The following is a 15989-nucleotide window of genomic DNA, read 5'->3' as shown; positions in this document are numbered from 1 at the left end:
CCCGTGCGGGGTACAATATTGATATGATATTAAAAAAATACCATTAATAAATAACATAATAAAAGACCACCACTTTTATAGAGACATAACGCCACATAATTATAAAAAGTATAGTGTGTGGATCTAATCAACCACCACTGGCACCAGACCCTCAATGCCCTTAAATTTTACCTCGTTAAAATATTTAAAGTGTACTCATTCCGATTGCGAGACCTCGTAAGAGTCCCGTATCGTTATTGTTCGTCACTACCTACCCGTACCTCCCCCCTGTGCGGGGTACAATATTGATATGATATTAAAATAATACCATTAATAAATAACATAATAAAAGACCACCACTTTTATAGAGACATAACGCCACTGTGTGGCGCCGCCATCAGTCTCCTTAGACTCGGTACTTTGTCGTCGCCGTCGACTTCGCACCTTCGCCCCATATACTAGTGGCGCGGCGCGACGTGCCTAATGAGTAAGTGAAAAAAAAAAAAAAAAAATTAAATTAATTGTTATTTTACAATATCTTCTGATATGAATAAGAGTACTTTGTATTGGTACGTTTTGTTTTTTGTTTTTTTTTTTTTAAAACGGAAATGAACCTAAGTGACCGGCCTGCGGCCGGGCACCCGTCTTATTCATGTTCTAACCTAACCTAACCTATCCAAACCTTTTAAAACTAGTTTGGATTCCTTTAGACCTCAGCCCACCGGCAACTACGACTAACTAAACACTGATCTAGCTATCTGGCTTTCATCAGTGCATCAACAGCAGCATAACTAGTATTAAAATAGTGAGTTTTTATTAATGCATATATTCACATTAAATCTTGAATCTAAAGTCTAAAGGTGTCAAAACTAGATTTAGGTTAGGTTAGGTTAGAACATGAATACGAGGGGTGCCCGGCCACAGGCCGGGCACTTGGGTTCAGTTCAGTCAAAAATTATATATTATTTACTATTATTTATATTTGAATGAGAATGAAAAATAGCAATCATTTTGAATAGTTTTCAGAATGAGACAGACGGGTGTGGTAGGGTAAAATCTCCAATTTAAAGTTCCCTTATTGCGTATATGTTATGTGTGTTTGCATAGTAGTTTACTATAATGGTAAGCGGTTCGTGTAACGATCTTGCGCGTCTATATTTACAAGTGTGTGGGCAGTTCGTGTATTGATTATTCGATGACGAGACCTCGTAAGAGTCCCGTATCGTTATTTTTCGTCACTACCTACCCGTACCTCCCCCCGTGCGGGGTACAATATTGATATGATATTAAAAATATACCATTAATAAATAACATAATAAAAGACCACCACTTTTATAGAGACATAACGCCACATAATTATAAAAAGTATAGTGTGTGGATCTAATCAACTACCACTGGCACCAGACCCTCAATGCCCTTAAATTTTACCTCGTTAAAATATTTAAAGTGTACTCATTCCGATTGCGAGACCTCGTAAGAGTCCCGTATCGTTATTGTTCGTCACTACCTACCCGTACCTCCCCCCTGTGCGGGGTACAATATTGATATGATATTAAAATAATACCATTAATAAATAACATAATAAAAGACCACCACTTTTATAGAGACATAACGCCACTGTGTGGCGCCGCCATCAGTCTCCTTAGACTCGGTACTTTGTCGTCGCCGTCGACTTCGCACCTTCGCCCCATATAGTAGTGGCGCGGCGCGACGGGCCTAATGTGTAAGTGAAAAAAAAAAAAAAATTAAATTAATTGTTATTTTACTATATCTTCTAATATGAATAAGAGTACTTTGTATTGGTACGTTTTGTTTTTTGTTTTTTTTTTTTTTAAACGGAACTGAACCTAAGTGACCGGCCTGCGGCCGGGCACCCGTCTTATTCATGTTCTAACCTAACCTAACCTATCCAAACCTTTTAAAACTAGTTTGGATTCCTTTAGACCTCAGCCCACCGGCAACTACGACTAACTAAACACTGATCTAGCTATCTGGCTTTCATCAGTGCATCAACAGCAGCATAACTAGTATTAAAATAGTAATGAGTTTTTATTACTGCATATATTTACATTAAATCTTGAATCTAAAGTCTAAAGGTGTCAAAACTAGATTTAGGTTAGGTTAGATTATTCGATGACGAGACCTCGTAAGAGTCCCGTATCGTTATTTTTCGTCACAACCTACCCGTACCTCCCCCCCCCCGTGCAGGGAGTGGGTAATTTGCGCGCCTGCTGCCTTCCTTGGATGTGGTAGCAGTTTCTCAGGCTCCCTCACCGGAATCGAACCCTGATTCCCCGTTACCCGCGACAAACAATGGTAGTCGCAGAAACTCATTCCGATTACGAGACCTCGTAAGAGTCCCGTATCGTTATTTTTCGTCACTACCTACCCCCCTACCACCCCCCGTGCGGGGTACAATATTGATATGATATTAAAAATATACCATTAATAAATAACATAATAAAAGACCACCACTTTTATAGAGACATAACGCCACATAATTATAAAAAGTATAGTGTGTGGATCTAATCAACTACCACTGGCACCAGACCCTCAATGCCCTTAAATTTTACCTCGTTAAAATATTTAAAGTGTACTCATTCCGATTGCGAGACCTCGTAAGAGTCCCGTATCGTTATTGTTCGTCACTACCTACCCGTACCTCCCCCCTGTGCGGGGTACAATATTGATATGATATTAAAATAATACCATTAATAAATAACATAATAAAAGACCACCACTTTTATAGAGACATAACGCCACTGTGTGGCGCCGCCATCAGTCTCCTTAGACTCGGTACTTTGTCGTCGCCGTCGACTTCGCACCTTCGCCCCATATAGTAGTGGCGCGGCGCGACGGGCCTAATGTGTAAGTGAAAAAAAAAAAAAAATTAAATTAATTGTTATTTTACTATATCTTCTAATATGAATAAGAGTACTTTGTATTGGTACGTTTTGTTTTTTGTTTTTTTTTTTTTTAAACGGAACTGAACCTAAGTGACCGGCCTGCGGCCGGGCACCCGTCTTATTCATGTTCTAACCTAACCTAACCTATCCAAACCTTTTAAAACTAGTTTGGATTCCTTTAGACCTCAGCCCACCGGCAACTACGACTAACTAAACACTGATCTAGCTATCTGGCTTTCATCAGTGCATCAACAGCAGCATAACTAGTATTAAATTAGTAAAGAGTTTTTATTACTGCATATATTTACATTAAATCTTGAATCTAAAGTCTAAAGGTGTCAAAACTAGATTTAGGTTAGGTTAGATTATTCGATGACGAGACCTCGTAAGAGTCCCGTATCGTTATTTTTCGTCACTACCTACCCGTACCTCCCAACCCCCCGTGCAGGGAGTGGGTAATTTGCGCGCCTGCTGCCTTCCTTGGATGTGGTAGCAGTTTCTCAGGCTCCCTCACCGGAATCGAACCCTGATTCCCCGTTACCCGCGACAAACAATGGTAGTCGCAGAAACTCATTCCGATTACGAGACCTCGTAAGAGTCCCGTATCGTTATTTTTCGTCACTACCTACCCCCCTACCTCCCCCCGTGCGGGGTACAATATTGATATGATATTAAAAAAATACCATTAATAAATAACATAATAAAAGACCACCACTTTTATAGAGACATAACGCCACATAATTATAAAAAGTATAGTGTGTGGATCTAATCAACCACCACTGGCACCAGACCCTCAATGCCCTTAAATTTTACCTCGTTAAAATATTTAAAGTGTACTCATTCCGATTGCGAGACCTCGTAAGAGTCCCGTATCGTTATTTTTCGTCACTACCTACCCGTACCTCCCCCCTGTGCGGGGTACAATATTGATATGATATTAAAATAATACCATTAATAAATAACATAATAAAAGACCACCACTTTTATAGAGACATAACGCCACTGTGTGGCGCCGCCATCAGTCTCCTTAGACTCGGTACTTTGTCGTCGCCGTCGACTTCGCACCTTCGCCCCATATACTAGTGGCGCGGCGCGACGTGCCTAATGTGTAAGTGAAAAAAAAAAAAAAAAAATTAAATTAATTGTTATTTTACAATATCTTCTGATATGAATAAGAGTACTTTGTATTGGTACGTTTTGTTTTTTGTTTTTTTTTTTTTAAAACGGAAATGAACCTAAGTGACCGGCCTGCGGCCGGGCACCCGTCTTATTCATGTTCTAACCTAACCTAACCTATCCAAACCTTTTAAAACTAGTTTGGATTCCTTTAGACCTCAGCCCACCGGCAACTACGACTAACTAAACACTGATCTAGCTATCTGGCTTTCATCAGTGCATCAACAGCAGCATAACTAGTATTAAAATAGTGAGTTTTTATTAATGCATATATTCACATTAAATCTTGAATCTAAAGTCTAAAGGTGTCAAAACTAGATTTAGGTTAGGTTAGGTTAGAACATGAATACGAGGGGTGCCCGGCCACAGGCCGGGCACTTGGGTTCAGTTCAGTCAAAAATTATATATTATTTACTATTATTTATATTTGAATGAGAATGAAAAATAGCAATTATTTTGAATAGTTTTCAGAATGAGACAGACGGGTGTGGTAGGGTAAAATCTCCAATTTAAAGTTCCCTTATTGCGTATATGTTATGTGTGTTTGCATAGTAGTTTACTATAATGGTAAGCGGTTCGTGTAACGATCTTGCGCGTCTATATTTACAAGTGTGTGGGCAGTTCGTGTATTGATTATTCGATGACGAGACCTCGTAAGAGTCCCGTATCGTTATTTTTCGTCACTACCTACCCGTACCTCCCCCCCCCGTGCAGGGAGTGGGTAATTTGCGCGCCTGCTGCCTTCCTTGGATGTGGTAGCAGTTTCTCAGGCTCCCTCACCGGAATCGAACCCTGATTCCCCGTTACCCGCGACAAACAATGGTAGTCGCAGAAACTCATTCCGATTACGAGACCTCGTAAGAGTCCCGTATCGTTATTTTTCGTCACTACCTACCCCCCTACCACCCCCCGTGCGGGGTACAATATTGATATGATATTAAAAATATACCATTAATAAATAACATAATAAAAGACCACCACTTTTATAGAGACATAACGCCACATAATTATAAAAAGTATAGTGTGTGGATCTAATCAACTACCACTGGCACCAGACCCTCAATGCCCTTAAATTTTACCTCGTTAAAATATTTAAAGTGTACTCATTCCGATTGCGAGACCTCGTAAGAGTCCCGTATCGTTATTGTTCGTCACTACCTACCCGTACCTCCCCCCTGTGCGGGGTACAATATTGATATGATATTAAAATAATACCATTAATAAATAACATAATAAAAGACCACCACTTTTATAGAGACATAACGCCACTGTGTGGCGCCGCCATCAGTCTCCTTAGACTCGGTACTTTGTCGTCGCCGTCGACTTCGCACCTTCGCCCCATATAGTAGTGGCGCGGCGCGACGGGCCTAATGTGTAAGTGAAAAAAAAAAAAAAATTAAATTAATTGTTATTTTACTATATCTTCTAATATCAATAAGAGTACTTTGTATTGGTACGTTTTGTTTTTTGTTTTTTTTTTTTTTAAACGGAACTGAACCTAAGTGACCGGCCTGCGGCCGGGCACCCGTCTTATTCATGTTCTAACCTAACCTAACCTATCCAAACCTTTTAAAACTAGTTTGGATTCCTTTAGACCTCAGCCCACCGGCAACTACGACTAACTAAACACTGATCTAGCTATCTGGCTTTCATCAGTGCATCAACAGCAGCATAACTAGTATTAAAATAGTGAGTTTTTATTAATGCATATATTCACATTAAATCTTGAATCTAAAGTCTAAAGGTGTCAAAACTAGATTTAGGTTAGGTTAGGTTAGAACATGAATACGAGGGGTGCCCGGCCACAGGCCGGGCACTTGGGTTCAGTTCAGTCAAAAATTATATATTATTTACTATTATTTATATTTGAATGAGAATGAAAAATAGCAATTATTTTGAATAGTTTTCAGAATGAGACAGACGGGTGTGGTAGGGTAAAATCTCCAATTTAAAGTTCCCTTATTGCGTATATGTTATGTGTGTTTGCATAGTAGTTTACTATAATGGTAAGCGGTTCGTGTAACGATCTTGCGCGTCTATATTTACAAGTGTGTGGGCAGTTCGTGTATTGATTATTCGATGACGAGACCTCGTAAGAGTCCCGTATCGTTATTTTTCGTCACTACCTACCCGTACCTCCCCCCCCGTGCAGGGAGTGGGTAATTTGCGCGCCTGCTGCCTTCCTTGGATGTGGTAGCAGTTTCTCAGGCTCCCTCACCGGAATCGAACCCTGATTCCCCGTTACCCGCGACAAACAATGGTAGTCGCAGAAACTCATTCCGATTACGAGACCTCGTAAGAGTCCCGTATCGTTATTTTTCGTCACTACCTACCCCCCTACCACCCCCCGTGCGGGGTACAATATTGATATGATATTAAAAATATACCATTAATAAATAACATAATAAAAGACCACCACTTTTATAGAGACATAACGCCACATAATTATAAAAAGTATAGTGTGTGGATCTAATCAACCACCACTGGCACCAGACCCTCAATGCCCTTAAATTTTACCTCGTTAAAATATTTAAAGTGTACTCATTCCGATTGCGAGACCTCGTAAGAGTCCCGTATCGTTATTGTTCGTCACTACCTACCCGTACCTCCCCCCTGTGCGGGGTACAATATTGATATGATATTAAAATAATACCATTAATAAATAACATAATAAAAGACCACCACTTTTATAGAGACATAACGCCACTGTGTGGCGCCGCCATCAGTCTCCTTAGACTCGGTACTTTGTCGTCGCCGTCGACTTCGCACCTTCGCCCCATATACTAGTGGCGCGGCGCGACGTGCCTAATGTGTAAGTGAAAAAAAAAAAAAAAAAAATTAAATTAATTGTTATTTTACAATATCTTCTGATATGAATAAGAGTACTTTGTATTGGTACGTTTTGTTTTTTGTTTTTTTTTTTTTAAAACGGAAATGAACCTAAGTGACCGGCCTGCGGCCGGGCACCCGTCTTATTCATGTTCTAACCTAACCTAACCTATCCAAACCTTTTAAAACTAGTTTGGATTCCTTTAGACCTCAGCCCACCGGCAACTACGACTAACTAAACACTGATCTAGCTATCTGGCTTTCATCAGTGCATCAACAGCAGCATAACTAGTATTAAAATAGTGAGTTTTTATTAATGCATATATTCACATTAAATCTTGAATCTAAAGTCTAAAGGTGTCAAAACTAGATTTAGGTTAGGTTAGGTTAGAACATGAATACGAGGGGTGCCCGGCCACAGGCCGGGCACTTGGGTTCAGTTCAGTCAAAAATTATATATTATTTACTATTATTTATATTTGAATGAGAATGAAAAATAGCAATTATTTTGAATAGTTTTCAGAATGAGACAGACGGGTGTGGTAGGGTAAAATCTCCAATTTAAAGTTCCCTTATTGCGTATATGTTATGTGTGTTTGCATAGTAGTTTACTATAATGGTAAGCGGTTCGTGTAACGATCTTGCGCGTCTATATTTACAAGTGTGTGGGCAGTTCGTGTATTGATTATTCGATGACGAGACCTCGTAAGAGTCCCGTATCGTTATTTTTCGTCACTACCTACCCGTACCTCCCCCCCCCGTGCAGGGAGTGGGTAATTTGCGCGCCTGCTGCCTTCCTTGGATGTGGTAGCAGTTTCTCAGGCTCCCTCACCGGAATCGAACCCTGATTCCCCGTTACCCGCGACAAACAATGGTAGTCGCAGAAACTCATTCCGATTACGAGACCTCGTAAGAGTCCCGTATCGTTATTTTTCGTCACTACCTACCCCCCTACCACCCCCCGTGCGGGGTACAATATTGATATGATATTAAAAATATACCATTAATAAATAACATAATAAAAGACCACCACTTTTATAGAGACATAACGCCACATAATTATAAAAAGTATAGTGTGTGGATCTAATCAACTACCACTGGCACCAGACCCTCAATGCCCTTAAATTTTACCTCGTTAAAATATTTAAAGTGTACTCATTCCGATTGCGAGACCTCGTAAGAGTCCCGTATCGTTATTGTTCGTCACTACCTACCCGTACCTCCCCCCTGTGCGGGGTACAATATTGATATGATATTAAAATAATACCATTAATAAATAACATAATAAAAGACCACCACTTTTATAGAGACATAACGCCACTGTGTGGCGCCGCCATCAGTCTCCTTAGACTCGGTACTTTGTCGTCGCCGTCGACTTCGCACCTTCGCCCCATATAGTAGTGGCGCGGCGCGACGGGCCTAATGTGTAAGTGAAAAAAAAAAAAAAATTAAATTAATTGTTATTTTACTATATCTTCTAATATGAATAAGAGTACTTTGTATTGGTACGTTTTGTTTTTTGTTTTTTTTTTTTTTAAACGGAACTGAACCTAAGTGACCGGCCTGCGGCCGGGCACCCGTCTTATTCATGTTCTAACCTAACCTAACCTATCCAAACCTTTTAAAACTAGTTTGGATTCCTTTAGACCTCAGCCCACCGGCAACTACGACTAACTAAACACTGATCTAGCTATCTGGCTTTCATCAGTGCATCAACAGCAGCATAACTAGTATTAAAATAGTAATGAGTTTTTATTACTGCATATATTCACATTAAATCTTGAATCTAAAGTCTAAAGGTGTCAAAACTAGATTTAGGTTAGGTTAGATTATTCGATGACGAGACCTCGTAAGAGTCCCGTATCGTTATTTTTCGTCACTACCTACCCGTACCTCCCAACCCCCCGTGCAGGGAGTGGGTAATTTGCGCGCCTGCTGCCTTCCTTGGATGTGGTAGCAGTTTCTCAGGCTCCCTCACCGGAATCGAACCCTGATTCCCCGTTACCCGCGACAAACAATGGTAGTCGCAGAAACTCATTCCGATTACGAGACCTCGTAAGAGTCCCGTATCGTTATTTTTCGTCACTACCTACCCCCCTACCTCCCCCCGTGCGGGGTACAATATTGATATGATATTAAAAAAATACCATTAATAAATAACATAATAAAAGACCACCACTTTTATAGAGACATAACGCCACATAATTATAAAAAGTATAGTGTGTGGATCTAATCAACCACCACTGGCACCAGACCCTCAATGCCCTTAAATTTTACCTCGTTAAAATATTTAAAGTGTACTCATTCCGATTGCGAGACCTCGTAAGAGTCCCGTATCGTTATTTTTCGTCACTACCTACCCGTACCTCCCCCCTGTGCGGGGTACAATATTGATATGATATTAAAATAATACCATTAATAAATAACATAATAAAAGACCACCACTTTTATAGAGACATAACGCCACTGTGTGGCGCCGCCATCAGTCTCCTTAGACTCGGTACTTTGTCGTCGCCGTCGACTTCGCACCTTCGCCCCATATACTAGTGGCGCGGCGCGACGTGCCTAATGTGTAAGTGAAAAAAAAAAAAAAAAAATTAAATTAATTGTTATTTTACAATATCTTCTGATATGAATAAGAGTACTTTGTATTGGTACGTTTTGTTTTTTGTTTTTTTTTTTTTAAAACGGAAATGAACCTAAGTGACCGGCCTGCGGCCGGGCACCCGTCTTATTCATGTTCTAACCTAACCTAACCTATCCAAACCTTTTAAAACTAGTTTGGATTCCTTTAGACCTCAGCCCACCGGCAACTACGACTAACTAAACACTGATCTAGCTATCTGGCTTTCATCAGTGCATCAACAGCAGCATAACTAGTATTAAAATAGTGAGTTTTTATTAATGCATATATTCACATTAAATCTTGAATCTAAAGTCTAAAGGTGTCAAAACTAGATTTAGGTTAGGTTAGGTTAGAACATGAATACGAGGGGTGCCCGGCCACAGGCCGGGCACTTGGGTTCAGTTCAGTCAAAAATTATATATTATTTACTATTATTTATATTTGAATGAGAATGAAAAATAGCAATTATTTTGAATAGTTTTCAGAATGAGACAGACGGGTGTGGTAGGGTAAAATCTCCAATTTAAAGTTCCCTTATTGCGTATATGTTATGTGTGTTTGCATAGTAGTTTACTATAATGGTAAGCGGTTCGTGTAACGATCTTGCGCGTCTATATTTACAAGTGTGTGGGCAGTTCGTGTATTGATTATTCGATGACGAGACCTCGTAAGAGTCCCGTATCGTTATTTTTCGTCACTACCTACCCGTACCTCCCCCCCCCGTGCAGGGAGTGGGTAATTTGCGCGCCTGCTGCCTTCCTTGGATGTGGTAGCAGTTTCTCAGGCTCCCTCACCGGAATCGAACCCTGATTCCCCGTTACCCGCGACAAACAATGGTAGTCGCAGAAACTCATTCCGATTACGAGACCTCGTAAGAGTCCCGTATCGTTATTTTTCGTCACTACCTACCCCCCTACCACCCCCCGTGCGGGGTACAATATTGATATGATATTAAAAATATACCATTAATAAATAACATGATAAAAGACCACCACTTTTATAGAGACATAACGCCACATAATTATAAAAAGTATAGTGTGTGGATCTAATCAACTACCACTGGCACCAGACCCTCAATGCCCTTAAATTTTACCTCGTTAAAATATTTAAAGTGTACTCATTCCGATTGCGAGACCTCGTAAGAGTCCCGTATCGTTATTGTTCGTCACTACCTACCCGTACCTCCCCCCTGTGCGGGGTACAATATTGATATGATATTAAAATAATACCATTAATAAATAACATAATAAAAGACCACCACTTTTATAGAGACATAACGCCACTGTGTGGCGCCGCCATCAGTCTCCTTAGACTCGGTACTTTGTCGTCGCCGTCGACTTCGCACCTTCGCCCCATATAGTAGTGGCGCGGCGCGACGGGCCTAATGTGTAAGTGAAAAAAAAAAAGAAATTAAATTAATTGTTATTTTACTATATCTTCTAATATGAATAAGAGTACTTTGTATTGGTACGTTTTGTTTTTTGTTTTTTTTTTTTTTAAACGGAACTGAACCTAAGTGACCGGCCTGCGGCCGGGCACCCGTCTTATTCATGTTCTAACCTAACCTAACCTATCCAAACCTTTTAAAACTAGTTTGGATTCCTTTAGACCTCAGCCCACCGGCAACTACGACTAACTAAACACTGATCTAGCTATCTGGCTTTCATCAGTGCATCAACAGCAGCATAACTAGTATTAAAATAGTAATGAGTTTTTATTACTGCATATATTTACATTAAATCTTGAATCTAAAGTCTAAAGGTGTCAAAACTAGATTTAGGTTAGGTTAGATTATTCGATGACGAGACCTCGTAAGAGTCCCGTATCGTTATTTTTCGTCACTACCTACCCGTACCTCCCAACCCCCCGTGCAGGGAGTGGGTAATTTGCGCGCCTGCTGCCTTCCTTGGATGTGGTAGCAGTTTCTCAGGCTCCCTCACCGGAATCGAACCCTGATTCCCCGTTACCCGCGACAAACAATGGTAGTCGCAGAAACTCATTCCGATTACGAGACCTCGTAAGAGTCCCGTATCGTTATTTTTCGTCACTACCTACCCCCCTACCTCCCCCCGTGCGGGGTACAATATTGATATGATATTAAAAAAATACCATTAATAAATAACATAATAAAAGACCACCACTTTTATAGAGACATAACGCCACATAATTATAAAAAGTATAGTGTGTGGATCTAATCAACCACCACTGGCACCAGACCCTCAATGCCCTTAAATTTTACCTCGTTAAAATATTAATATTTAAAGTGTACTCATTCCGATTGCGAGACCTCGTAAGAGTCCCGTATCGTTATTTTTCGTCACTACCTACCCGTACCTCCCCCCTGTGCGGGGTACAATATTGATATGATATTAAAATAATACCATTAATAAATAACATAATAAAAGACCACCACTTTTATAGAGACATAACGCCACTGTGTGGCGCCGCCATCAGTCTCCTTAGACTCGGTACTTTGTCGTCGCCGTCGACTTCGCACCTTCGCCCCATATAGTAGTGGCGCGGCGCGACGGGCCTAATGTGTAAGTGAAAAAAAAAAAGAAATTAAATTAATTGTTATTTTACTATATCTTCTAATATGAATAAGAGTACTTTGTATTGGTACGTTTTGTTTTTTGTTTTTTTTTTTTTTAAACGGAACTGAACCTAAGTGACCGGCCTGCGGCCGGGCACCCGTCTTATTCATGTTCTAACCTAACCTAACCTATCCAAACCTTTTAAAACTAGTTTGGATTCCTTTAGACCTCAGCCCACCGGCAACTACGACTAACTAAACACTGATCTAGCTATCTGGCTTTCATCAGTGCATCAACAGCAGCATAACTAGTATTAAAATAGTAATGAGTTTTTATTACTGCATATATTTACATTAAATCTTGAATCTAAAGTCTAAAGGTGTCAAAACTAGATTTAGGTTAGGTTAGATTATTCGATGACGAGACCTCGTAAGAGTCCCGTATCGTTATTTTTCGTCACTACCTACCCGTACCTCCCAACCCCCCGTGCAGGGAGTGGGTAATTTGCGCGCCTGCTGCCTTCCTTGGATGTGGTAGCAGTTTCTCAGGCTCCCTCACCGGAATCGAACCCTGATTCCCCGTTACCCGCGACAAACAATGGTAGTCGCAGAAACTCATTCCGATTACGAGACCTCGTAAGAGTCCCGTATCGTTATTTTTCGTCACTACCTACCCCCCTACCTCCCCCCGTGCGGGGTACAATATTGATATGATATTAAAAAAATACCATTAATAAATAACATAATAAAAGACCACCACTTTTATAGAGACATAACGCCACATAATTATAAAAAGTATAGTGTGTGGATCTAATCAACCACCACTGGCACCAGACCCTCAATGCCCTTAAATTTTACCTCGTTAAAATATTTAAAGTGTACTCATTCCGATTGCGAGACCTCGTAAGAGTCCCGTATCGTTATTTTTCGTCACTACCTACCCGTACCTCCCCCCTGTGCGGGGTACAATATTGATATGATATTAAAATAATACCATTAATAAATAACATAATAAAAGACCACCACTTTTATAGAGACATAACGCCACTGTGTGGCGCCGCCATCAGTCTCCTTAGACTCGGTACTTTGTCGTCGCCGTCGACTTCGCACCTTCGCCCCATATACTAGTGGCGCGGCGCGGCGCGACGAAGTGAAAAAAAAAAAAAAAAAATTAAATTAATTGTTATTTTACAATATCTTCTGATATAGAAAGAAACATTTATTTTTTACATTGCGCCACACATTACAATATTCACAACACCACATATGTTATGTGTGGCACAACCTTGAAAAAAGGTGCCAGCTCAGCATTGTGCTGCATGCGCCAGTGGGAGCATACAGCGCTGATTTTCAGTTGGCACCTTGTACCAGGTAACACCACGGAAATACGTAGCCATCTACTGACCACATTTTAAGCTTAGTTAAAAAAAAAAAAAACTAACTAAATAAATCCACAACAATAATAATTATAAACTAAAGTAACATATATTTATATAAACTTGAAAATAAAAACGTACATATATCATTAACTTATTAAGATACACAGTGTAATATAATAGTGATAAAATTATTAAGTGGTAAAGTAAAGTATAGTAAAGTATACAGACTGTCTCTAGAGAAAAGATGACTCCGCCACATGTTCTTGGAATTCCACCTGTTTGGCCAATAAATATTGTTTAATTTGGTTCTTAAATCCAAACTTACTTTTAAAGTTCTTGATTGGCGGAGGAATATTATTCCAACACTTCGTGGCGGAGTACGTGAACGAGCCCCTAAACGCAGCAGTACGATGAAGTGGGATGCGAAGCTGGTTTCGACTGCTTCGAAGCTTCCTTTCATCGTCACTAACCCAATTCAGTTTATTTATTAAATACAAAGGCTTACCTTGCTTTATTACGCCATAGAGAAGACCTGCAAGATGCAACTTCCTTCTAGAACCCATTTTTAACAAGTGATGATTGTTTAAGAAAGGAGTTACATGGGTTCTAGGAGGTATGTCGAAACAAAACCTCGCACATGCATTCTGCACTCTCTGGATGAGACGCTTCGTACGGCACAGCAATCGAGGACCGAACACAACATCCGCGTAGTTTAGTTAGCACCAAAGCCTCTACTAGCTGTAAGCGCACTTCTACTGAAAGATACTGACGGACCTTGTAGAGTATCTTTAGTCTGTAGAAACAATTGCGAACTACTTCTGCTAAGTGTTCCTCGAACCTCAAATCCGCATCCATGAGCAATCCCAAATTTCGAGCTTTGCAGACTCTCTCTATGGCGCAGCCCTCAATATCTATACTAACACCGGAACGAAGCTTATATAGTTGCTTTGCAGAACCGAATAGTATATACTTCGACTTTGACGGATTAAGTACAAGAGAATTACGGTCTGCCCAAGCCCCTATTCGGCCCAAGTCTGCATTAACAAAACGAACAGCGTCATCGAGGTTTTCTGCCTTGAAATGGTAGTAGAGTTGCAAATCATCTGCATACATATGATATTTACAGTGTAAGATCTGCTTAGCAACATCAGCAGAATACAATATAAAAAGAGGAGGACCAAGGACTGAGCCCTGTGGCACGCCTCTATTGACTGGCACCGGCGCCGAATGATGCACCTTACCATCCTCGAGTACAATTTCCACAATTTGTGCTCTTTTGCTAAGATAACTCTCAAACCACTTGACAGTATCAACAGTAAAGCCATAATGCGATAACTTTGATAATAAAAGTGCTGTATTGATACTGTCAAATGCCCGAGAGAAGTCAAGAAGCACCAACAGTGTGCACATACCCAAATCCTGTGCTCTAAGAATGTTGTCAGTCACATCCAACAGTGCCGTAACAGTACCACGACCAGCCCTAAAACCTGATTGATAATCCGGCAAAATTTTTTGCTTCTCAATATAAGCCGACACCTGAGAACACACAACTTTTTCTAATACCTTCGATAAGCAAGGCAAAATACTTATAGGACGAAGATCCTTTGGCGTGAGAGGGTTAGAAATTTTCGGGAGTGGACGAATTAGTGCAACTTTCCAGTCATTCGGAAAAACAGAAGTAGTTATAGACGCGTTAACAATGGATCGAATGCTATCTAAACTTTGAGGAAGTGACATAAAAATCATATCTAATGTTATTTTATCTATACCCTCAGCATTAGAATGTAACCGCTTAAGTATTTCAAAGATTACGGTATCAGAGACTGTGTTAAGAGAAAAAGTGTCCTCATATAGTTTATTGAACTCATAAAAAGTTAATTGAGAGAAAGAGACGTGATTCGATCCTGGTACATTAAGAAAATGTGCATTAATAGCATCTGCATTAGTGAAATGTGCCGGCAATTGGTTCGGATTATTAGGCAAGACTGTCCTTTTTAAATTTTGCCATAGGATCTTTGGATATTTAAGCTTACTGTTAATGTTTTGTTTAAAAAAAGAACATTTCTCATTATGTATAGCCTCCACAGCCAAATGCTTGTATTGTTTATAAGATGTTTTATTAACGTCTGATTTATCATGCCGCCACCGAATATGCGCATCATCTCGCAATTTCATCATAAGTTTTACGTTAGATGTAATCCAAGGACTGTATCTCTCTCTGAAAACACTTGTTTTTTTTGGTGCATGTTTATCAAACAATTCATTTAAACAATTATTAAAAACCGATAGCATGTCATTGACGCTGTCCGCAGACGAAACGTCAACCCATGGCATAGCATCGAGATCCCTATTAAAAGTATCCATGCATACACTCTTAAGAGGCCTGTACACAACAGTTTTTGGGCGAATTTTTCTCTTCTTGATACACAAAACACAGTCTAGAAGGGCGTGACTACTCAAAGACGGGATAGATGTTACATTTACACTTCTAACAGGGAGATCCGTAACTATAATATCTATAAGTGTTTCACTGGAATCAGTAAAATGTGTCGGGGAAGTAA

This window comes from Pararge aegeria, chromosome 4 (genome assembly GCF_905163445.1).
Source record: "Pararge aegeria chromosome 4, ilParAegt1.1, whole genome shotgun sequence".
NCBI lineage: Eukaryota > Metazoa > Arthropoda > Insecta > Lepidoptera > Nymphalidae > Pararge > Pararge aegeria.
This window is presented reverse-complemented; position numbering follows the sequence as displayed.